This window comes from Magnolia sinica, chromosome 8, assembly GCF_029962835.1.
Source record: "Magnolia sinica isolate HGM2019 chromosome 8, MsV1, whole genome shotgun sequence".
NCBI lineage: Eukaryota > Viridiplantae > Streptophyta > Magnoliopsida > Magnoliales > Magnoliaceae > Magnolia > Magnolia sinica.
In genome coordinates, this window is record NC_080580.1 from 73,932,137 (window position 1) to 73,959,638 (window position 27,502).

Here is a 27,502-nt window from a genome sequence, read left to right on the forward strand (position 1 = left end):
GAATCGAACCCAAGGCCACCATGGGGTATCTATTTAATCCATGCGGACCATTGACTTCCTCATATCATTTTAGGATTTGTACTAAAATCAAAGTAGACCTAAATCTTAAGTGGGTCACATACGACTTAACCTCATGGGAAAGCCTCATGAGCTCCATCATATAGAACTCATTGTAAATTCCATTTATTTGTAGGTCCAAGAATGTTAAGGCCTATTTTAAGTGAATGTCATGTGGGCCCATCAGTGGTAGCCTTGGGTCAACCATTAGGCCTCTTCAATAAGAGTTTTTAATCTCCATGTGTTAAACATATGACGAACTGGTATTATAATTTTTGAATTAATGATGATTAATCCCTTAAATGGGCTGGTTGTGGACAGCCCTTGATCACTTGGTACTTTGGTTAGAGTATGGTCCTAAGTAATAGGATCATGTGACTTGTGTTTAAACCCTTAAACATGTTTAATTATAACAAATATGTAGACTCTATTAGTGTGAGGGTGTGATATCCCTGTTTGGACCATTAATGATGTAGGTATTTGATGTATATATAGCCACCTAATCATAAGCAATGGTGGAATATATGTAGTATATGTAGTCATTTAATTATATGAATGAGAAATACGTACAAGGCCACCTAACCGTATGAAATCAAGTGGCATTGATGGTCATTCAATAGCGTAGGTTTGTGCTTATCGATAAAGATACCGCCACTTGAATCACATATAACTAAGTTGTATACTAACTGAATGTGATGTAGGGTTATGTTATCTAAGCTAATGCTATCAAGGTCCTGGATTCTATACGCTGTGATCCCTAAACCGTAAATGGTACGATGAAATGTGGCTCTTGGCCCTTAACCATGCAACACCAAATATGAGCCATTAACTATGTGACGTATGAATTGGTTGTGGTATAAGACTTATCATAATTGGTGTAGCCATGTATTCGTGGCCTATGGGCAAAGCCCATTGAGATATATTTCCGGTCCATATGATGAAGCTCATTGTGATATATTTTCAGCCCATGTGATGCGGCCCATAGTGATGTGTATTAGGCCCAGGTATGTGGTCTACATGTGAAATAGATTTAAGGCCACTTACAATGTATTCGAGGCCCATGGGCGAAACCCAATGTGATGTATTTGAGACTCATGGGCGTGGCTCATTGAGATATATTTTAGGCCCATGGGTTGTGGCTCATTGTGATGTATTTGAGGCCCATGTGTAGGGCTCACCTCTTGAGTATTTGAAGCCCATGGGTCGTGAAGCCTGATGTGATGTATTCATAGCCCATGAGCCAAGGCCCATTGCGATGTGTAGTGCACATATGATACGGCCCAATGTGATGTATATGCAGCCCATGAGTGAGGCCCAATGCAATGAATGTGCGGCCCTTGTGTGAGACCCGAAGCGATGTCTCTGAGGACCGATGTAGTGTGATTTCACTATGATGTATGTATCGATATTTATGTGGGCCATTCCTTGGGGACAATGTTGGTTAAATGTCCACATTGTCGAAGCCGATTGTTGAGGCCGGTTATTGATACTGATTATGAGTATGTGACAGCACAGCATTATCATACATGCCCATACGCATAATCTGTATGTTTGTTATGAGATATGGTTGACCATTGCATATATCGTTGGACATATTGTTATGAGACTCCCTGATAAGCAGAGGTTATCTCACATGAGTGCATGATATGCGCATGATTGATGCATGACTGTATTGTATGACTCATGCATCCTGCATTGTGTGCCCTAGCGACATCAGGGCTATAGCCTCCACAGGCATATCGTGGATGACCATATGGGACACCGAAAAATCTGTTACTACCATCGGGCTGCTATAGATGGCCTTGGGTGAAAATTCCTAAACCTCTGAGGCCAGGAGATGCCCCAACGACGAGACCGAGTGGATACATGAGCGCCCGAGTGCCGAATACCAAGAGGTCTCGTCTCTCACTGTGTCGTGGTCGGTTAGGAGGGGGTGTGGCCTTACCCGCCCGAGGGTGGGGGCATAGCTAGGCTGAGTTTGACAAGCTCGTGAATGGGTCCGCTATCGACGTGACGAGTAGATATTGGCTGACCACTGGCCAAGAAGATAGTGAGGTCTCTTCCACTTGGTGTCTTTGCTTGAGAGAGACAGTGCCATTTGGAGTGTACTAGACCCTGGTGATTTTCTCAGAGAGGAACCATACTGATTTGTGGACTTATTGAGCAGGAGTTGCATACTCATTCATTCATTCACTATCCACTCGAGCTGGTGGTGCGTAACTATTTATTACGTGTACCTTTACAATGATCATGATTTCGGTTGGGCGCGCGACTAACCCGAGATCGAGTTTACCACATTGAGTCCGACTATTCAAATTAGGTATGAGAATATTTTGGATAGAAGTTCCTTGTGATAGACCTCATAGTCTGCGATACTACGTACTACCATCCCGACTTCACTCCAACGATAGTCATTTCATTCGCACCACATATTGCATTGCATCCTCGACATCGATATTTAGCTCTTTATAACTCTTTATTTGCATAGCTGATTTGTATTACGTACTCCGATATTGTATGACTCATGGACTTGTCGTATTTTTGATATTGTATAATTATGGCATGACGATATGATGATGATGATGTAATTACAGATGCATGTAATATGGTTATGGCGTGGTATGATTTTCTTGTAGCATATTTATCTTGCTGCATGTAGGACACACCGCACACACGTGTGTACTCACTAGGCTTTTGTCCAAGCCTCCTATTTCCCATTTTTTTCAAGGTTGGAGTAACTTGGAAGACTTAGCTTTCTCGATGCATTGCATCTATTCTTCGATTTGGCAATGTTGACGTTACATACCTTTTGTAAAGCATTATACTTGTAACCATCGGGACTTATGATGAAGAGTGTTGCTTGGTAGTTTGATCATGGATCTTCGTGCTCAGGTATTACTATGTATATAAATAAAAAATAAAAATTTCAGTCAAAAATCTTCCTTGTGGTACGCCGAACTCGGGACTTGGTTTATGGAAGTCGAGTGCCGAATTCGGGGCATCACGAAAGTTGTCCGTCCTCGAGTTTGGGGCGTGACAGAAGATGGTATCAGAGCATAAGATTTGGGATCAATTACGAGCAAAGTTCGCAAGTGGAAAACATAGAGGAACTTAAATTATGTCTCCCAGCGTCGTTGATCGAGAACCTAGATGCTATTAGTACCCCTGATTTGTATGAATCTAGAGACATGAATCTAGGATTCCCGGTTTGAGAACCTAGTCAAAACAGGATCCTCTATTTGAGAACCTAGAGAATATACTTAGTACCCTAGCATGAGGGAGATAGCTGTGAGTAATACCCTTTAGAGTTTGATGGATGATTGTTTGATATATATGGTGATATGTATGTTTGGATTTCATGTTATGAGTTTGATAGTGTGCTTAGAACTAGAAATTTCGAGGATGAAATTTTTATTAGGGGGGGTAGATTGTAACACCTGGTCCATTTGGTACTATTTTCCATGCTTATGATGATTGAAGCCCTTAGCTAGACATGGATTGATCATTCATAGTACACACCTAACTGACCGGAACCCCAAGACCTTGAAACTTATCTCATATCGATCGCCCCATCGCCGCGATCGTGGAGGTACCACCCGTGCGTCGGTATGATACTCCGTTATTAAGATACGCCGTGAAGAATAATAAGTGTATCATGTGCGCATGGCACCATGTATTTTATTCCACACATGTACACAACACATGTCAAGCACACATGTACATGCCACACATGGGTGAGAGAATCTCTACCCATGTGTGTGATGTCACACACCCATACATCCCATCTCTCATGTGCTCCCCAAAGTCAACATCTCTCCATGCCACACCTCATGTATGACATCATACACCATGTCATCCTATGCTCCTTTAATCCACCATTAATTACAAAGCATGAATTAAGTACCATAATCCTAGTCTAAACTTAATATTAATCACATTAGATTAACTTAACAAAAATTTTATCCATTTCTTTATAAATAGCCCTCCATCCCTTAGCATTTCACCATTTTTTCATAAGAAAGAGAGAGAGAGAGAGAGAGAGAGAGAGAGAGAGGTGATCTTGGTGAGCCATCAACTCCATCAATTCCATCCCTCCCATCCATCTCAACCATCAATTCCATCCATCCCATCCATCTCAACCATCCATCTAATTCATCAAGGTGAGTACACCCACTCCACTCTTGGTTTGTTTATTTTTTTTTAATTATTTGTATGATTATTAGTGGAAATGATTTGAGGATAATGATGTGATCAATGGTGTGGATATATAAGAGAGTACATATAAAAATAATAATAATAAAATTAATACTTGTGATGATATGATGATAATGATGTGATTAATGGTATGGATGCATGGAAAAAATAATAATAATAAATAATAATTTATTATAGGCTTTATGTGGGACCCATTGATAGTGGGCCCCACCAGAATTTTGTAGCCATCCAAACTGTTCGAGTATGGCAATTTGGTTAGCCACACACTTACACATGCACACGTGCATACACACCACAGGAAGAAAAAAAAAAGAAGGGAAGAGGTGTGGGACCACAATGGGCCCCACCCATGATGTATGTATTAAATCCACGCCGTCCATTCAATTTTTTAGATCATTTTAGGCGTTGAAACGAAAAATGAAGCCAATCCAGTTCTCTGGTAGGCCACACCATTAAAAATCATGTGAAGACATGTTAAAACATATAAAAGTACTTGTTGGGGCCCACTTGAAATTTTTATACATATGAAACTTGGACTGGACCCTCCACCACGTGGGACACATACAACAGATGGACTGGATCGTCCTGTTGTGGGCCCCAAATATGAAAAAAAAAATACAAAACAGCCTGACGCTGTTGCTGTCAGCGTCCGACGTTGCAGCAAGCAGCGTCTGCTGTTCAGGCTGGAAGAAGATGGGCCCCACCACAGGCCCTACCTTGATGTATGTCGAACATCAGCACCGTGCATTTGATGGGTCCCCTTTAAAAATGGGTCACCCTCAAAATTCAGCCGTACACGGAACTCATGTGGCCCACACCATCAAAAAATGAAAATAAAAATAAATTCATGAAGCTGAATAAATCAACAATTTTCATGGGTCTGATCATGTGGTATATGTTATATCTAAACCATCCATCCATTTGGTGAGCTTGTCTTAAGGTTTGAGAAGAAAAATAAAATAGATCTAACTATCAAGTGGGCCACACTACAAAAGCAGCAAGGATTAAATATCTACCATTGGAACCCTTTTGGGTAAGAAGTTTTGGACCAATATGAAATTTGTATTTCCCCTTAATTTAGGTCTTGGTGACCTTATGAACATATCAAATGGAAAATAAACATTATGGAGGGCCCTATGAATGATTTAACGGTGAAATCATTATCCTCACTGCTAATTAAGGTGAGGTCCAGATAATCTTTGGTTATGATTCATTTTTAGATAATTTTCTAAAATGATCTCTAAAAGTAAATGAAAGGTGTAGGTATAATAAATACATCACTTTAGGACCCATGTAACTTTGATCTCCTTGAACCATTCGTACAACTTGAAGCTCGAGCATGTAAAATCACTTGTTAGGTCCACTTAAAATATGGATGTATCTAAAACTTGGTCTGACCCCTCAACCAAGTGGGACACACAGAATGGATGGGCCGGATTTATGAACCACATCTCTGTAGACCCGATTATGAATATTTAATGGAGGGTAAACTTCTCAACTTGTGTGTGGTATGGCCCACTTTGATGCAGGTGTTATGCCACTTAATCTACCATGGCTATGACACGATATATATTTAAGATCCTCACCGTTTATCTATTTTATTAACCCTTTTGACGGTATGTTACCATAAAGCAGGCCCATCTAATGATTAGACAGCCGTACATTATGAAATAATATAAATTGAACTCTCATCACTAAAAAAAATAAATAAATTTTATTATGGGTCATCCTGATGATGTATTACATATTCAACCCATCTAGCCCATGTACCGGGTCCCCTTTAGAGCATTATCTCAAAGATCAGTCAATCCAACCTGAATTGGACCATATAATACAAGGTTGCGAGAATAAGGACCTAACTATTGAATCCAACCTAAGGCCACCATGGGGTATCTATTTAATCCATGCGGACCATCCACTTCCTCATATCATTTTAGAATTTGTACTAAAATCAAAGTAGACCTAAGTCTTAAGTGATTCACATACGACTTAACCTCATGGGAAAGCCCCATGAGCTCCACCATATAGAACTCATTGTAAATTTCATTTATTTATGGCTCCAAGAATGTTAAGGCCCATTTTAAGTGAATGCCATGTGGGCCCACCAGTGGTAGCCTTGGGCCAACCATTGGGCCTCTTCGACAAGAGTTTGTAATCTTTATGTGTTGAACATATGACGAACTGGTATTGTAATTTTTGAAGTAATGATGATTAATCCCTTAAATGGGCTGATTGTGGACAACCCTTGATCACTTGGCACTTTGGTTAGAGTACAGCCCTAAGTAATAAGATCATGTGACTTGTGTTTAAACCCTTAAACATGTTTAATTATAACAAATATGTAGACTTTAGTGGTGTGAGGGTGTGATATACCTGTTTGGTCCATTAATCATGTAGGTATTTGATGTATATATAGCCACCTAATCATAGGCAATGGTGGAGTATATGTAGTCATCTAATTGTATGAATGTGAAATATGTACAAGGCCACCTAACCGTATGAAATCAAGTGGCATTAATGGTCATTCAATAACATAGGTTTGTGCTTATCGATATAGATACCGCCACTTGAATAACATATAACTAAGTTGTACACTAAACCGAATGTGATGTAGGGTTATGTTATCCAAGCTAATGCTATCAAGATCCTGGATTCTATACGCTGTAATCTCTAAACCGTAAATGGTACGATGAAATATGGCTCTTGGCCCTTAACCATGCGACACCAAATATGAGTCATTAACTATGTGAGACTTATCATAATTGGTGTAGCCATGTATTCGTGGCCTATGGGCAAGGCCCATTGAGATATATTTTCAGCCCATATGATGAGGCTCATTGTGATGTATTTTCGGCCCATGTGATGTGGCCCATAGTGATGTGTATTAGGCCCAGGTATGTGGTCTACCTGTGAAATAGATTTAAGGCCACTCATAATGTATTCGAGGCCCATGGGCGAAGCCCAATGTGATGTATTTGAGACTCATGGGCGTGGCTCATTGAGATATATTTTAGGCCCATGGGTTGTGGCTCATTGTGATATATTTGAGGCTCATGTGTAGGGCTCACCTCTTGAGTATTTGAAGCTTATGGGTCGTGAAGCCTGAAGTGGTGTATTCATGGCTCATGAGTGAAGGCCCATTACGATGTGTGGTGCACATATGATACGGCCCAATGTGATGTATATGCGGCCCATGAGTGAGGCCCAATGCGATGAATGTGCAGCCCTTGTGTGAGACCCGAAGCGATGTATCTGAGGACCGATGTGGTGTGATTTCACCATGATGTATGTATTGATATTTATGTGGGCCATTCCTTGGGGACAATGTTGGTTAAATGTCTACATTGTCGAAGCCGATTGTTGAGGCCGGTTATTGATACTGATTATGAGTATGTGACAGCACAACATTATCATACATGCCCATACGCATCATCTGCATATTTGTTACGAGATGTGGTTGACCATTGCATATGTCATTGGGCAGATTGTTATGAGACTCTTTGACAGGCGGATGTTATCTCACATGAGTGCATGGTATGCGTAGGATTGATGTATGACTGGATTGTATGAATCATGCATCTTGCATTGTGATTACTGTATGCCCTAGCGACATTAGGGCCGTAACCTCCATAGGCATATCGTGGATGGTCAAATGGAACACTGGAAATGTTCGGTTCTAGCATACGGGCGCCATAGATGTCCTTGGGTGAAAATTCTTAAACCTCTGTGGCCAGGAGACGCCCCAACATCGAGATTGAGTGGATACATGAGCGCTCGAGTATCGAATACCAGGAGGTCGCGTCTCCCACTGTGTCGTGGTCGGTTGGGAGGGGGTGTGGCCTTACCCGCCCGAGGGTAGGGGCAATATTAGGCTGAGTTTAACCAGCTCGTGAATGGGTCCACTATCGATGTGCCGAATAGGTATTGACAGACTATTATCAGGCGGATAGTGAGGTTTCTTATGCTCACTTGGACTGTGCGGCTAGGAGAGCGGCAGTGCCATTTGGAGTGTATTAAACCCCGGTGATGATCCTAGAGATGAACTGTACTGATATGTGGATTTAGTGAGTAGGAGTTGCATACTCATTCATGCATTCATTCACTATTCACTCAGGTTGGTGGTGCGTAACTATTTGTTGTGTGTACCTTCGCAATGATCATGATTTCGGTTGGGCGCGCGAGTAACGAGATCGGGAGTTTACCACATTGAGTTTGACTATCCAAATTATGTATGGGAATATTTTGGATAGAAGTCCCTTGTGATAGACCTCATAGTCTGCAATACTATGTACTACCATCTCGACTTCACTCCAACGTTGGTCATTTCATTCGAATCACATATTGCATTGCATCCTCGACATCGATATTTGGCTCTTTATAACTCCTTATTTACATGTTGATTTATATTGCGTACTCTAATATTGTATGACTCATGGACTTGTCGATTTTTGATATTGTATAATTATGGCATGACAATATGATGATGATGATGTGATTACGGATGCATGTAATATAGTTATGACTGTGGTATGATTTCTTTGTAGCATATTTATCTTACCTGCATGTAGGACACACTGTACACACGTGTGTACTCACTAGGTTTTTTGCCTAAGCCTCCTATTTCCCATTTTTTCAGGGTTGGAGTAGCTTGGAAGACTTAGCTTTCTTGATGCATTGCATCTATTCCTCGATTTGGGCAATGTCGATGTTACGTATCTTTTGTAAAGCATTATACTTATAACCATCGGGACTTATGATGGAGAGTGTTGCTTGGTAGTTTGATTATGGATCTTTATGCTCAGGTATTACCATGTCTATAAAAAAAATAAAAACAATCAAAAATCTTCCTTGTGGTGCACCGAACTCGGGACTTGGTGTATGGAAGTCGAGTGCCGAATTCGAGGCATCACGGAAGCTGTCCGTCCCCGGGTTTGGGGCGTGACACGTCGCTCTCCCGACCCTCTCTCTCTCTCTCTCTCTCTCTCTCTCCTCCCGCTCTCCCTTCCTCTCTCCCTCTCTCTTTGCCGTTCTCCTTCTCTCTCTCTCTCTCTCTGCCTCTCCCTCTCCCTCTCTGCTCGCTCTTCCTCGAGGTCTCCCTCTCCGCTCGCTCTCCACCCCCCCTCTCTCTATCTCCCTCTCTCTCTCTCTCTGCCTCTCCCTCTCCCTCTCCCTCTCTGCTCGCTCTCCCTCGAGCTCTCACTCTCCGCTCGCCTCTCTCGATCTCTGGTCCTCTGTTGTAGTTCGGCCTTCTATTGGTTGTAAATCTCGGATTCCCAGGTATGATGTTTGTTTGTTTGTTTGTTTTTTTGGGGATTTAGGGATTTGGGGATTTAGGGCGTGTTTGGGCAGTGGGATTAGAAGGGATTTGGTGGGATGGAATTGCAATTGGTCCTGTGCCAATTCCACTCCATGTTTGGCAGTGGGCCCCATGAGATCCAAGTGGTGCCTCTTGCTGGTGGCTGTTCTTTGGCATGTGTGGGCACATGGATGTATTCTAGCCGACATTCATCTTTGGATTTTTGAAATCCAATCTCATGTATGATGAAATAAGGTCTACTAGAGGTTTGTTAAGCCCATGTACAAGGCCTACCTTCTAATGGCATCACATGTGCCACCATGGCAGACAATGCAATATCAAAGCCATCCATCAGGTTGGTCCAGCTGTCAAATGTTCTCACCCAAAAAATTAGGCTGAAGGAGTAGAGCATGCATACCATCCTATTGTGTAGTTTAATGAGGTTTGTGGGGCTAGATTTTTTCATGCTTTGCATGAGGGTGCATTTGCTTGCAACAAATGTCATGAACTTCATGATATTTTGTACCGAATTAGACTTATTAATCCTGAAATATCATGATATTTGGCTGCCCATCTTGTAACCGATCCTTATAGAAAAGCTTTTTGGTTCTTTTTTTGTTTTCTTTGCTTGCTATTTTTTTTCCCACATGATTTATTGTGGCGAATGTCATATGAGACCTTTGGCTTCACATGTCTTTCAAATTTGGTTTGGTTCTATAATTTGAGTAGAATTAATTGGCTTTTTATTTGAGGATGATGAATGTTTCAATTTCTTGGATGGATGATGAATGTATTTGCGAATGTAAATGAAAATAAAGAACTTATTATATATATATATATATATATATATGTTATCAATGGAGGATACCTTGTTTAGGGGACATGAAATTCTTGTAGCTTATGGTATGGTGCCCCAATATTGGTTGTATGTTACTAGTATGTAGTAGATAATACTAGGTTCAATAGTAGATAATACTAGAGAATACCTAAACCCGATCTAAACTCGAAACCGAACCTGATTCCCTAAACCTAGACCTAAACCTATAGCTTAAACCTAAACCTAAACCTAAACCTAAACCTATGACCTATAACCTAAACCTAAACCTAAACCTATAACCTAAACCTAAAACCTAAACCTAAACCTAAACCTAAAACCTAAACCTAAACCTAAACCTAAAACCTAAATGTATTCTCAAATCCCTAAACCTATAACCTATAACCTAATCTCAAACCTAAACCTATAACATTAACCTAAACCTAAACCTATAACCTAAATGTATTCTCAAATCCCTAAACCTATAACCTATAACCTATTCTCAATTCCCTAAACCTATAGCTTATAACCTAAACCTAAACCTTAACCTAAACCTAAACCTAAACCTAAACCTATAACCTTAACCTAAACCAAAACCTATGACCTAAAACCTTAACCTATAACCTATAACCTAAACTTATAACCTATAACCTAAAACCTATTTGGTTTTCATGTTTTGATAGGATCAAGTTGACCCAAGTCTATTTTTTTTTGGGTTTATGCATAATGGAAATCAATGAATTTAATTCCCACACTGGTTTCTACTGAAATCCGTGGGAATTCTCTTTTCACGCTGGAAAGCCAAAGCAGTTTGATATAAATGACTGTAGAAAGAATTCATTTATAGAACTAAGCTCAAACCATATAATTATGGGCTCAAACAAATGTGACCTCAAATGAGTTCCTTCTTGGACTTTTTTTTTTAATATAAAAAGGTCATGGAAATCAGTGGGAATTCTCTTTTCACGCTGGAAAGCCAAAGCAGTTTGATATAAATGACTGTAGAAAGAATTCATTTATAGAACTAAGCTCAAACCATATGATTATGGGCTCAAACAAATGTGACCTCAAATGAGTTCCTTCTTGGATTTTTTTTTATAAAAAAGGTCATGGCGAATCTAACTAGGATAAGGGGGATGTGTGCATGTGCACTCCACCTTCTTCGTCTTCTTTTTTTTTTTGCATTGATTCAGGTAGGGGTGCCGTCACTTGTGTGCTTTCTGAATAAGGTTGATATTATTGATGATCCAGATCTAATGGAACTTGTAGAGATGGAACTCCGTGGTATGTACTATCACCATTGTCAATCATTAATTTATTTATTAATGTTTTGGTTGTGAGGCATCCTATTATGCTTGTTTGAGAGAAACTACTTTGTTTGTTAAACAGCAGTAGTTACTTGTAATATATGATTTTGTTGATGGTTGTTGTCACATATTTGAAGATCTGCTATATTGTATTTATATGTGGTGTCCTCAGGTCTTACATGAACTAATTGATGACTTCAATTGGACATGCCAAATTTGGATGATTAATGATTAATATACTATCCTATCAACCATTTCTCAAAGCACTTGCATCCATTAGTAGCTATCTATCATCCTTAGCTTTTAAGCCCTTCCAGTGGGGTTGCAATTGGTTTTGTTTCACAATAAACCAAACTTTACAACTAAGCTATCAATGAGCTTCTTTCAAAGGATCAAAATTGATAGCACTCTTACCTAAAAAGTATTGAAGGTCTTTAAAGTCCTTTATCTTAAAATTTTGAGAGAGATTTTTCAAAATTTTCACATATCCTACAACACCACTTGTGATGATCAAATTATCTATGTCAACAACACAAAGTTTCATTTATATATTTCTTCACAAAAGTGCATGTATTAGTAAAAGGGAAAATAAAATCACTTAAAGAAAGTATTCTCTAACCTTTGTAACCAAACTTTAGATGCTTGTTTTAGATTATGGAGTGCCTTTTTTGGTTTGCATGCATGCCTCAGCTTTATATGGTCATAAAATTCCATAGGTTGATCAATATATATGATGAAACCCTACTCTCTCATTGCAATATGAGAATAACAGCACTCTAGATATGTATATCTTTTATCTTTCTTATATGTAGTTGCGTGTTGAATTTCTTTGTTCTTTGATTCATTACACTCAATTCAGGTATGGTTTGTACCAATTCAAGAGACTGTGCATTAGGCATTCAATATATAAGATTGAAGTGAGACTGATTAGGCATTTAAATGTGTTGCAGGATGTTGTTTGAATTGCTTGTCCTAACAGGTGCACAAGTTGGGATGGATTAGATTTCTATCTTGAGAAAACGCCATGATTTCAGGTAATTATTGTAATGAAAAGTTAAAAAAATTAAAAGAGAGAGATAATGAATTCATGAAAAGAAATGTTCTTTATCATTAGGGCTGCTTTCACCGGGTTTGATGCAGAAATCGTCGTCAACTTCACAGAAAGACAAATAACATTAGTGGCCACAGATTGTAACCTGGATTTAAACAAGGTTTGAGGTGCCATCAATAATGCTAACAAAATCTTCCAGGTCAGATTGTTGATTGGACCTGATTTTATTTAAATGATCTTGATAATTCATCTTATTTAAATGAACAGACCCGAATGTGCGTCGGAGCTATCTGGATGTTGAGCGGGGGTTCCTAAAAGGTGGGAACCGCTATTATGACCATGATGAAGCTGTCCATTTCCTATAGATAGCATTGGAGTGGCATGACCATTTGGACAGACCATGTTTATGTATTTACTCAAAATTGATGGAGTAGACCGGATGTGTGTCTGAGCTATCCGAATGTTGAGCTGGGGTCCCCGAAAGATGGGAACCACTGTTATGACTATGATGAAGTTGTCTTTTCCTATGGACTGCATTGGAAGGGCCTGGCCAATTGGAGCAGCCGTGTTTATATCTGGTATTTGTAGGGACCACACCCTTAACCTATAACCTAAACTTATTCTCAAATCCCAAAACCTATAACTACAACCTAAACCTATAATCTAAACTCAATTCCCTAAACCTTAACCTATAACCTAACCTAAACCTATACTTGTAACCTAAACCTATTCTTAAATCCCAAAACCTATAACTACAACCTAAACCTATAACCTAAACCTATAACCTAAACTCAATTCCCTAAACTTTAACCTACAACCTAACCTAAACCAATACTTATATTCTAAACCTATTCTCAAATCCCAAAACCTATAACCTAAACCTAAACCTATAACCTAAACTCAATTCCCTAAACCTTAACCTATAACCTAACCTAAACCTATACTTATAACCTAAACCTATTCTCAAATCCCAAAACCTATAACTTAAACCTATAACCTATAACCTATAACCTGAACCTATAACCTAAACACAATTCCCTAAACCTTAACCTATAACCTAACTTAAACCTATACTTATAACATAAACTTATTCTCAAATCCCAAAACCTATAACTATAACCTAAACCTTAACCAAAACCTGTAACCTAACTTGAACCTAAACCTATAACCTTAACCTAAACCTAAACCTAAACATATAACCTTAACCTAAACCTAAACCTAAACTAAAACCTATAACCTAAACCTATTCTCAAATCCCTAAACCTAAACCTAAACCTTAATGTATTCTCAAATCCCTAAAGCTAAACCTACACTTAATCCTAATCTCAACTCCCTAACCTAAACCTAAACCTAAACTTGAAAACCCAAACCTAAACCCGATCCCAAACCCGAACCTGATTTCCTAAACCTAAACCTTAACCTATTCTCAATTCCCTAAACCTATAGCTTATAATCTAAACCTAAACTTAAACCTAAACCTAAACCTAAGCCTAAACATATAACCTTAACCTAAACCAAAACCTAAATGCATTCTCTAATCCCTAAACCTAAACCTACACCTAATCCTAATCTCAACTCCCTAACCTAAACCTAAACCTAAACTTGAAAACCAAAACCTAAACCCGATCCCGAACCCGAACCCGATTTCCTAAACCTAAACCTTAACCTATTCTCAATTCCCTAAACCTATTGCTTATAACCTAAACTGAAATCTAAACCTATACCTTAACCTAAACCTAAACTTAAACCTATAACCTATAACCTAAACCTAAACCTAAAACCTAAATGTATTCTCAAATCCCTAAACCTAAACCTACACCTAATCCTAATCTCAACTCCCTAACCTAAACCTAAACCTAAACTTGAAAACCAAAACCTAAACCCGATCCCGAACCCGAACCCAATTTCCTAAACCTAAACCTTAACCTATTCTCAATTCTTTAAACCTATAGCTTATAAACCTAAGTCTAAACCTAAACCTTAACCTAAACCTAAACCTATACCTAAACCTGTAACCTATAACCTAAACCTAAACCTAAAACCTCAATGTATTCTCAAATTCCTAAACCTAAACCTACACCTAATCCTAATCTCAACTCCCTAACCTAAACCTAAACCTAAACTCGAAAACCAAAACCTAAACCCGATCCCGAAACCGAACCCGATTTCCTAAATCTAAACCTTAACCTATTCTCAATTCCCTAAACCTATAACTTATAACCTAAACCTATACCTTAACTTAAACCTAAACATAAACCTAAAACCTAAATGTATTCTCAAATCCTTAAACCTAAACCTACACTTATTCCTAATCTCAAAACTCTAACCTAAACCTAAACCTAAACTTGAAAACTCAAATCTAAACCCGATCCCGAGCCCAAATCCGATTTCCTAAACCTAAACCTTAATGTATTCTCAAATCCCTAAACCTAAACCTACACCTAATCCTAATCTTAACTCCATAACCTAAACCTAAACCTAAACTTGAAAACTCAAACCTAAACCTGATCCCGAACCCGAACCCGATTTCCTAAACCTAAACCTTAACCTATTCTCAATTCCCTAAACCTATAGCTTATAACCTAAACCTAAACCTAAACCTAAACCTTAACCTAAACCTAAACCTAAACCTAAAACCTAAATGTATTCTCAAATCCCTAAACCTAAACCTACACCTAATCCTAATCTCAACTCCCTAACCTAAACCTAAACTTGAAAACCCAAACGTAAACCCAATCTCGAACCCGAACCCGATTTCCTAAACCTAAACCTTAACCTATTCTCAATTCCCTAAACCTATAGCTTATAACCTAAACCTAAACCTAAACCTAAACCTATATAACATATAACCTAAACCTAAACCTAAAACCTAATGTATTCACAAATCCCTAAACCTAAACCTACACCTAATCCTAATCTCAACTCCCTAACCTAAACCTAAACCTAAACTTGAAAACCCAAACCTAAACCCGATCCCGAACCCGAACCCGATTTCCTAAACCTAAACCTTAACCTATTCTCAATTCCCTAAACCTATAGCTTATAACCTAAACCGAAACCTATAACCAATAACCTAAACCTAACTCTAAACCTATAACCTATAACCTAAACCTAAACCTAAAACCTAACTGTATTCTCAAATCCCTAAACCTAAACCTACACCTAATCTTAATCTCAACTCGCTAACCTAAACCTAAACCTAAACTTGAAAACACAAACCTAAACTCGATCACGAACTCGAACCCGATTTCCTATACCTAAACATTAACCTATTCTCAATTCCCTAAACCTTTAGCTTATAAGCTAAACCTAAACCTAAACCTAAACCTATAACCTATAACCAAAACCTAAAGCTAAAATCTAAATGCATTCTCAAATCTCTAAACCTAAACCTACACCTAATCCTAATCTCGACTCACTAACCTAAACCTAAACCTAAACTTGAAAACCCAAACCTAAACCCATTCCTGAACCCGAACCCGATTTTCTAAACCTAAACCTTAACCTATTCTCAATTCCCTAAACCTTAACCTATAACCTAACCTAAACCTAAACCTATAACCTAAACCTAAGTCTAAAACCTAAACCTAAACCTAAAACCTAAATGTATTCTCAAATCCTTAAACCTACACCTACACCTAATCTTAATCTCAACTCCCTAACCTAAACTTAAACCTAAATTTGAAAACCCAAACCTAAACCTGATCCCGAACCTGAACCCGATTTCCTAAACCTAAACCTTAACCTATTCTCAATTCCCTAAAGCTATAACCTATAACCTAAACCTAAACCTTAACCTAAACCTATAACCTAAACCTAAACCTTAACCTTAACCTAAACCAAAACCTATAACCTAAACCTTAACCTATAACCTATAACCTAAACTTATAACCTATAACCTAAAACCTAATCATAAACCTAAACCTAAACCTATAACCTAAAACCTAAAACCTAAATGTATTCTCAAATTCTTAAACCTAGACCTACACCTAATCCTAATCTCAACTCCCTAACCTAAACCTAAACCTAAACTTGAAAACCCAAACCTAAACCCGATCCCGAACCCAAACCCAATTGCTGTAATAATGTAGCCCAATCACATGGCAAGAAACAAGAATGTATCCCTTTTAACACATGCCCCTTTTTATAAAGCTTTAATTTTTGTTGTTGTTTCTATTAACTTGAATTGTAGCCCAATCACATGGCAAGAAACAAGAATATATCCCTCTTAACACATGCCCCTTTTACGAGCTTTAATTTTTCTTGTTATTTCTATTAACTTGAATTGAAACACTTTTTTGCATTATTTGCTTGCATTAGTTTTATTTTAATGATCAGTTTTATTTTAAAAAAGTGCCCACTTTTTTGAAAAAAGTTTATGCAATTTTTCATGATTCTGAATTATAATGTTTTGTTGGTTTAATATTTTTTTTTTCAGGTGAAAGACACAAAAAGAAAATTGTTGCTGATTTTTTTTCTTTTTTTATTTATGATGTTAAACTTATATATATTTGTGTGGATGAATGTAATGTGGATAAGATTGCTTGTGTTTGGATGGATGTAGTTTTTGTTTGGATGAATGTAGTTTATGTTGGATTTACATTGTTTGGGTTTAGTTGGATGTGACTGTGAATATGATGAAATATATTATATAATAGGTGTATATCAGGAAGAATATGATGAAATATATTGTAACAAGTATATATTGACCCTCTCAAGCTTTGAAGGCTCATAAGGGACGGTCCATGATAGTCCTTTTTAAAGATGGTCCATGGCCGTCCTTTGAAGGCTCATAAGAGACGGTCCATAACAGTCCTTTTTAAGGATAGTCTATGGCAGTCCTTTGAAGGCTCATAAGAGACGGTCCATGACAGTCCTTTTTAAGGACGGTCCATGACCGTCCTATTAAAGGACGGTCCATGGCCGTCCTTTGAAGGCTCATCAGAGACAGTCTATGACAATCCTTTATAAGGGACGGTCCATGACCGTCCTTTTAAAGAACGGTCGATGGCCGTCCTTTAAAGGCTCATTAGAGACGGTCCGAGACCGTCCTTTTTTCGTCAATAAGAATGATGGTTTTCGACCTTCCTTTAAGTAATACGACACGTCAAAATTTGACGGCCCTTGCGACGGTCCATGAACGTCCTTTTTGGTCATTTGAGACGGTTTTGGACCATCCTTTTTTCGTTTTTCATGGCCCACCAAAGTTTTGGATCAAAGTCAAAAATTGGGCATGAGGGGTTTCATGAGGTGCTACTTCATGTGGGCTGTTCAAATTTTGGAGTTCCATTTGGAATGATGAGTTCTCAAAAAAGTTCGCACGAGCTATGTGTAAACTGGATCATAGCTATCATGCCCACACACACACACACATATACATATACATACATACATACATATATATATATATATATATATATATATATATATATATATATATATATATATATAAATCCCATAACTTAGGGGACCCACCAAATGCATTGTGTGAGGTGTGAAGGTTCGATCCACATCACATCACGATGAGGCCTATAATGTATACATACCAATATATACATTGTGGGCCGCACCATGTCTTTGGAGGGAAATGGTACTATGAAGTGGATTCATGAGAGCTTCCCATGAGGTCGAGCTTGTGGGCCCTACCATGATGTGAGCTGGACATCCATGTTGTGCATTTAGTAGGTCGCCTCTAAGTTATGAAATGTACCAAAAATTAGCCTAATCGAAAACTTAGGTGGGTTGCACCATCTAAAATCATGCCTAAAACATTTAAAAGCACTTGGTGGAGCCCACTTGAGGTTTGGAATGGCCTAAAATTGAATGAGACCTGTAACGCCTCAAAAATTGGCACCCGAGTATATAGAATCTAATCCCATGTTTTCAGGTGTTAACTTAATAAAATTCATATATGTTCTCATTCAAATTTATATTTATTTAACACATGAATAATCAGAGTAATGCAATTCAACTTAGCAGAACCAAAGTAATGTAGAGATAACAAAAATCCATAAACATAGGAATAGTTATAAAAAATACAATTCCAATATTGGTGATCACCCAAATGGAAATTATACAAGCTATAATGAACATTTAACAAAATTTAGGCATAAAGCATACTCGATCGGGGGCTCTAACGTATACATGTATAAGATAAAATAAAAGCAAAGTCATCCAACTTCGCCCAACACTCCCAAAGTAATATGACGAAAGTGCAAACTGATCCAAGCCTACCTGCCGGAGGCCTCGATAGCACCTGTAACAACAATGACACCTTGTTGGTGTTTTAAAATACTGTCCCAGGTGGGAGTGAGTAGCTAACTCGGTAGTTCCATTAATTCTAAGTTACACATGTTATCAATTCAATTAGCACAGTTAATGATAAATAGAAATCAAGCATTTCTTAAATACTCTTGTTAAATGCACAAATGGAATTATGAAATGATGCATGCACCTTACAATCTAATACTCCCTCACAAGCAACTTCAACGCCTATTTCGCAAATGCCAACACTCTCTCACAAGCGACTCCAACGCAAATTGCAACCTATCCTATAGTATGCATAATTAGCCGAGTGATTATTAATTCCACAATTCATACAGTAGATTGGTGAAACTAAAATACTGACGTTATATCACGAGTCCTTAACCGGATCACATGGCTCGTCGCGGCACGTAGCGGCTTCTCACTAGTGTTCATTGATCCAAATTTATGTATTATGAGTTTATCTCACAAATTAATTATTCTAAAAGTATGACATGATACCCAAAGGTATGAGGATCAACCTGGTATGGGTCGACACCTAAACATTGACTATGATCATTCAGTTCTGAGGTACGAGCTTCTCATATAAAATAAAATCACCACAAAGGAAAATGGCTCGTCACCTAATTCCATTCACTTTAAGGTTCGAACGATACTTTGGCACCGAACCATCGGCCGAGTCATTTGACGAGGATCATTCGAACAAATGATTTATCACCTTTATCAGTGCTCACTGGTCACCACGGGGAGGCTCATTACCTCAGCATATGTCGACAGCTTGAACACTGTATCTCATACCACCATGTCTAGCTTATAAGTCTTAATGAGATCATAACGCACTAATGGTTATGAATGAACTCATCCATTAAGAATGAGATTTTATAGATTAAATTTGGTCGTGTCACACATTGTGAACATACATGATCAGTCAGCCAATGGACTAATTTGACTGATCTAAGAGAACCCCGATGCAACCGGCATTAGGTGCAAGTATCCCGTGTAGTCCAGCTACTGTCGATCGTCTGTGTTCAACCCGGGTCGATCGAATAAACCTATGGCGACCATCTTAATTCGGGCCACCCATTTAGTTCAGGCGGTTAGCCAACTGACCCAACATTATAAGCAATCCTAAATAACACTACAGACTTAGCAATTCATCATGTCTTCATAGCATAGATTTAACAATACAACCACTTGGGCATTTCAACAAACATGTGAGCATCAATAGAAGCAACAAACTTACTTAGGCGTTTTATCAAATATATGAGCATCAATAAAATAACATATCTACTTAGGCATTTTATCAAATATGTGGGCATTAACAAAATAACACAGTCAATTGAGCATTCAACCAAACATGTGAGCATCTATATTCAACTAATAACATATATTATAACAAAAAAAATCAAAATGTTAACCCTCAAGGGTCGATAAAAGATAACTTAGAGATAATAATCTGCACCTTGTGATGATCTTCTTGACTCATAGTGCTCATAGGGTTATGGTGTTAGGAAAATATCATCGAAAGACCTAAACAAGCATACATGCTTGTGAGATTAGGGACAAACACCTATTGAAGCCTTAAATTAAAAGTGAGATTCAACATTTAGCTCTAATTATTACTGGGAAAGGTCCGACGACAACTCTTGTTATGGCGAGGCGGCTAGAGAGGGGATGAGAGGCTGGAGGTGCACCAACACTTACACCCCAAGCTCTCTCTCTCTCTCTCTCTCTCTCTCTTCTCCTTCTCTTCTTTCTCTTCTCTTTTCAAAGTTAGAGCTCAAAATTCGTACGGGAAGAGGGAGTGCCCAAATAAAGGCCTTATGTAGTTCTAAAAGTGGTGTAAATGACCATAAGGGATAAGTTTTCATTATATTAGCTCTATGTGAGGGTGTTTCTAACCTCTAGGGCCCATTATGTGATATACAAGTCGATATACACCATAAGGTAATTGGCCCTAGTGGTGATCTACGTATGGATATGATCGGCTTGTCATTTGGATGCGCCAATCGACGGGTATGATTAGAAGTCAGTTCAATGATCACCGATGGTCGATTGGGGTTGCAGTTATACAGATATGTGTAGGGTATTAAGTTAGGTTATTTTCCTAAATTTGGTTGTGATCTAACGGTCCGAAAGCCATAACTTGGACAAAGACCAGACATAGGTAATTAACTTTTGCTCTTGATTAATTTTAGAAATATTCGCATATCTCATGCATTAACATTGCGAGTCCAAGTTGAGTGATTTAATGCATGATCTCGGCTCGATGTCTCGCGATGGACGTCAAGACTACTGAGACGAATGTCTTTCTATAATCTCGGGTTTAGTGGCCCACTAATGAGCGGTATAAACCTTGTTTGGATAATCAATGCATTTCTGAAATGAATTAGGTATCGAGATTTCTTGTGTGCAATGATTAAGTTTTGAATTAACTAAGTTCATAATGTGGCCTGTTTTTAATTAGAGAAAATAACGATTCGATCCTAATAACCCTAAACCATTGGTTCTTATGCTAAAGGAGTAATTGCATTGATTTAGTTTGTTAATTAAGATCTGACCTCTAATTGTCTTCATTTTTGGTAGGTCTTTATTTAGTTGGAGTTGTTTTGATTAGTCAGTGGTGAGTCGATCAGTTATATTTGGATCCTAGATAAAAAAATCACAAGGCTAAACTCGATGTTTAAGTGATTGGACAGATTTATTGACTTTTTACGGTTGATTAATCGGATTTGTACGGTTCTTTACCAGTATCGCCGACGTATAGACTTACCTCGAACATTAATGGTTAGTCAGTGATGATGTAAGCTACTTATATATATATATATATATATATATATATATATATATATATATATATATATATATATATATATATATATAAATTCAATCAAAAATCTTCCTTGAGGTGCGCCGAACTCGGGATTTGGTGTATGAAAGTCGAGTGCCGGATTCAGGGCATCACGGAAGCTATCCGTCTCCAGATTTTGGGCGTGATATAATACAATCATAAAAGTTTTAATGAGTGGGCATCCACTCTCAACTATTGTCTCTAATGTGGTCCACCCAAATTATGAATTAGCTTGTTTTTTAGGCCCATGGCTCACCATGGAATGATACATTTGATTAATGGGATAACTGTGTGTCTCACATCACGGTGGGGCTCACAGAGCTCGACCTCACGAGAGGGAAGCTTCCCATGAGGTCCACCTCATATATATATATATATATATATATATATATATATATATATATAAAGAGAGAGAGACCATATACAGTGACCTTTTAAGTGGTTGGGTCAGTTTAATCATCGGCATAGTGGTGGCACATGCTTTAAAAATAATACCAATGCTCTGATCAACGGTCAAATCAACTTAAAAAGGGAAAATAATTAGATGGCTAGAACCTTATAACTCCAGAAAATTTCAAGGTGTGTTCCATTTAAAATAGTATCTATGTCATCAGCAGTGACATGAATTGCCTGTAATAAAAATTGTCCGCAGGAAACCATGGGCGGGGTGGGCGGGGTTTGACCCAGTTCGTTCAAGTCGTGACCGTGGGCCCACCTTCATATATGTGCAGTATATTCACTCACGCCGGCCATCTGTTTTCTCAGCTCATTTAAAGACACGGTTAAACACCTACCATCAAAACTTCCCACGTCCATGAAAGTGTTTATTTGTCATCCAACCTGTTGATAAGGTCATACGGTCCTAGCTAGAAGAAAAATACAAATATCAGTTTTATCCTAAACTTTTGTGGCTGATAAGAAGATTTTTTTAATTCTCAATCACCATTGTGTCCTGAAGTGTGGTCCACTTGAGATTTGGATTTGCTTCATTTTTGAGCCCATAAAGTTAATTGAGCTGAAAAAACAGATGGACGGCATGAATATACAACAAATACATCATGGTTGGCCCCACAGTCATAGCTTGACTCAACTTGGTCACCCGCAACTTGATTGAATCGAGGCCGTGAATCTATTGCAAACCTTGACATATAAGGAATATTAAAGTTGATGAGTACAACATTTAAAGGTCTTTTAATTTTTTATTGTGAGCCCCACCTCTAATATATATATGCATGCGGTATTTTTTATAAAGTCATGTCAAAATTATCTTAGGATTCCTTAACCCTAACCTCCCTTGAAAGTTAATATCATTAAACCACGGCCCCATTAGTACAAGCCCAAAAACCCAGGGTGAGTATAATATAATTTCCCAACAAAAACAATGAAACTGAGCGTGTTGGTCCACTCAGGGTAGATCATGCCCCTTAAATACCTAAGATGAGAAAATCTCAGCCATCCAACCTTTAATCTTTTCTAGTACATTGTTGCCGAGTTATTCCATAATCATCTATGTGCTGACCAAAGATTAGATGGTCAGGATCGTCCACCTTGAAGACTCTAGGGTCATGATCCATCTGTGATGGGGCACATCAGAGGACTACTAGGAGAGCCTCTTATCCTTGCTTTTCAAACCCTATAACCGTATAGAACGGTCCCAACGAATTTCGTTTTCCTGGTGGTCCGAATGACCTTTCACTTGAAAAGGGACCACGGATGATTTTGATCCGTCCATCAGAGATGCTTTGTCCATCTTTTCTGTAACTTCCGACACTCCACATCTCCGTATTCGACGTCCTTATCATTCGGTGAACTATTGTAGTAAGACAGTTAGATTCCTGTAATAGTTCACCACCATTTTGAAATGGGTGGTGACTCATCTTTCTCACATGCGGCTCTCATGTATAGTGATCTAGACCATCCAAATTATGCCACACAGTGGATGGATCATACCCATATAATCATACCAACAAAGCAATCCAAACCATCCAATTCAAGGCTATTGAATGGATAAAAGTAAATACTGAGTGGTTCTAATTCCAAGGGAAGAATCAGATGGTTGCTATCATTTTCTCATTGTAATTTTGGGTTTTTCTCCATCTGGGTCACTATTTGGACGGTGTGGATGGCGTGCAACCATGCATGTATATGGTTGCAGAGTCACCATCATTTAATAAGATTATAGCCTCCTCAAATGTTACCAAAGTATTATGAAATAAAAATAGAGGGTATTGATCAACATCTAATGGCCCACCACTACGAATCCAACCGCCACGATTCTCCGCCGCGTGATGTCATTTTCTAATAAAGGGGAACCAGTTCACAATGTCCCAGTCGTAGAAAACGCCAAGTAACTTATATGAAAGATAAAGCATCTGATTCTACGGCTGTCAATTGTCTGTAGCGTTTCCCCATCAATCTCATTAATTAGCACTAATCTCTTTCTAAACTCACTCTAATGCAGCCCACCTCGCATTGCAATTCTCTTGTTTTCGGTTTTTGCAAGTGGGGCCCACTGTCCAGTGATCCAGACCATTGTTCTCTTAGATCCATCCGTGTTGGGCTGTGCCCCAAAAATCTTCCACATTGTAAGATCCTAGCCGCCAATTTTGGGCCTCTTTCAGTTGAATGTGGACCATTGGTGTATTTTTCTTCTCAATCGACTATTTGGATGAAGAGGGTTGAAAGGTTAGGATTGAACTGTTAAGGAGATACTTAGGGCACATAGCCCATCGTTGGTGGGGCCCAACAGATCAATGGTCTGGATGAGTGAACCATGGGTCTCACCTGTACATTAAAAACCCAATATCCTCTATGCAAGGAATCATATAATTCTTGTTACAAGTTGCAAAATAATCATATACAATATGATGTTGATGTTCCACATGGTTTAGGTTATGATATTTGCAATAATCCTAAACTCCATGCACTTTATAAGGGTTTTGCTAGTCCAACACTCACACGTACAAGGATGACACGTGTGACATCTGAGCCATTAATCAGGCTGGCCCTTCACAGACCCAAAATCAGGATACTTCACTCATTGGACAATAGGTAGTGAAACATATTGTTGGATATGGGCTATGGGCTATGTGGACAACCACTGATGGGTGCATCTGTCACATTTTTTCATCCAAAGAGGATAGTCTACTTTTTATTTTCTTTCAACGTTCAAATTTTGAATTAGAGTTCAAATGGAAAATAAGAGAAGTATAGAGATGAGACGGGGATAAGCCCTTGAACTCTCATCGATTATGCTCTCGATAAAAGTACTCGTCCTTATAACTTTTTAAATAAAGAAAAGAGAAAAATATTTATAAAATATTTATTATTTATTAAAATTAATTTTATATAATTTAAATTATTGGTAAGGATTTTTAATATTTATTATTTATTAAAATTAATTTTATATAATTTAAATTATTGTTCAGGTTTTTTTTTTTTTTTTTTTAACACTCACTCCGTAGCGGGGTTTCACAACCTATGGATACTCAACCCTTGCCTGAGTGTTGAAACTCATGAGAGTCTACCCGGAGCAAGAGTAAGGATCCTTTAAATTCTTCTTCAGGTTGAAGGCTACCGTAACCCTAAAATCAAAGGGGTGATCAGATCCTTTCCACTCCTATGGTAGATAGGTGGACCATTGATATGGAAGGTACATCTTTAATTTTGTGTGAAAGTTCCTATGACCGTATAGATACCAAAAGATACCATCAATTTTAATGACTGACCACATATGAGTGGACGACCCTGATCTTTGAGGGAGGTAGATGCATGATACAGGTTGCCTGATGAAGGGCTTGGATGTCTGATCAAACACGGGTACCATGTCCATATGTGCTGATACACACGTGCACTTGTAGATAATGTGTGTAGAATTAGTGGAATTAAAGAGCAGATATTGTGTCATGCACTTGTTTTTCAGGTGTCATGCATGTATGAAATCCTAAATGCATGTTGTGGGGCTGTACATGGATGAGTTAGGACCCAAATTAACAATAGCAAGTTCATAACCATTCAATCGGAGGACACTGATATGTAGTGGATTTTGGTTAAGCTCCTTTTCTGGCCATTCATTAAAATCCTAAAAAATTGCTCCAATCACATGACGCAGTTTTAGGCATGTCTTGTAAACCCAGTTCCATTTGTGATTCAGATGGACCACACAATTGGAAATACTGTACAGGGTGAGGCCTACCCTTCAAACTATTTCCCCTGGTGCAGCTCACCAATATCAGGGATGCTTCAGATATTTCAGCCCCAAGTCTAAATTTTGGTGTGTCATTTAGTTGTTCAAGTGGATTTCACATGATCATCATGGTAGGCATGGTTTAAAAGCTATATCGGATGTATCTCTCCCACTTGTTACCTTTTATATGCATATGGCCCACCTAAATCACATGTTAGCCTGATTTTTTGGCCATGTGCCTAACCTGGGTTGACACATGTAATGGTTGAATTGGATTTCATTTACACATCATAGTGGGCCCCGTAAAAAATTAAGGATGGGCACTCCCCTCCAAACTGTTTCCCTTGGTATGGCTACTTGAACCAAGAATGAGGTTAATTTTTTAGACATGGGACTAAATTGGGTCACACATTTGATGGTCACCATCATTTTAGGATCATATCATTGTAAGGCGCACACCATGTCCGGCGACACCTTTGCTTGCGAGACCCTAAAGATATTGCATGTGAACAATATTTCTGATTTCCACTCTGACCATCCGATGTGTTACTCAATTTTAAACATAGGTCTCTGAAACCAGCCCATTTTGGTATTTATGTGGGTCGTGCCAAGGGAAATAGTTAGGAGGGGAATTACCACCCTTTATTTTTTATGGGTCACTATGATGATGAAACTACCATAACTATTACATGTGCCATCTCATATTTGGCTTAGGGCTAAAACAACATTAGGCCAACCTATGATTTAGGTGGGCCCCACTAAAGGAAATACTTGGGAGAGAGATGTCCATGACTGATTTTTTACAAGGTCCATTGTGATGATTAGGTCAAATCCAATCAAACCATACCACACTAAAGTTTAGGCTTGGGACCCAAAAACCAGGTCCACTTGTAATTCAAGGGATACACTAAAGGAAACAATTTGGAGGGTGAGTGTTGCCATGTATAGAGTTTCCAACCTTGTAATTCAAGAGAGGCCCACCAAGGGAAACAATTTGGAGGGTGAGTGTTGTGGTGTATAGTGTTTCCAACCATGTGGTCCACCTGAGTGATAGGACTTATTTTTCAGCCCTAGGCCTAAAATTGGCTCGATATGTGTGTGCCTGCACATTCACACTTTAAAAAAAAAAAATAGAGAATGGGAAACTCTCGAGTCTAATTGGTTGGATGTCCAACCTGCTTAGAAATTAGGTATAATTAAATATAAGGATAGAAGAGTTATTTCAAGTCATTTTTTAAAGGAGTTGTGGCTAGGGTGGGCTCCACCACCAAACCGGTCACCCTATTTAGGCTTATGGCCTAAATATAGCTCCATTGTGATTTAGGTGGACCACATGATTGAAAATAATGTACAGGGTAATGCTCATCCTCCAAACCGTTTTGCTTAATTTGGCCCACCTAAATCATGGATGGACCTAACATTGGGGCCATAGGCCCTAGTCTTAGTGTTACATCTAATGGT

General features: G+C 38.5%; 1 long non-coding RNA gene across 1 annotated transcript in view; it reads left to right on the forward strand.

The window, feature by feature from the left end:
- Positions 1-12,636: 12,636 nt before the first annotated feature.
- Positions 12,637-27,502, forward strand: part of LOC131254054 (uncharacterized) — a 65,313-nt gene continuing 50,447 nt past the window's right edge. The window contains exons 1-2 of the long non-coding RNA XR_009175462.1: positions 12,637-12,723; positions 12,804-12,939. This is a non-coding gene — a long non-coding RNA (uncharacterized LOC131254054). The remainder of the gene's footprint in view (positions 12,724-12,803; positions 12,940-27,502) is intronic.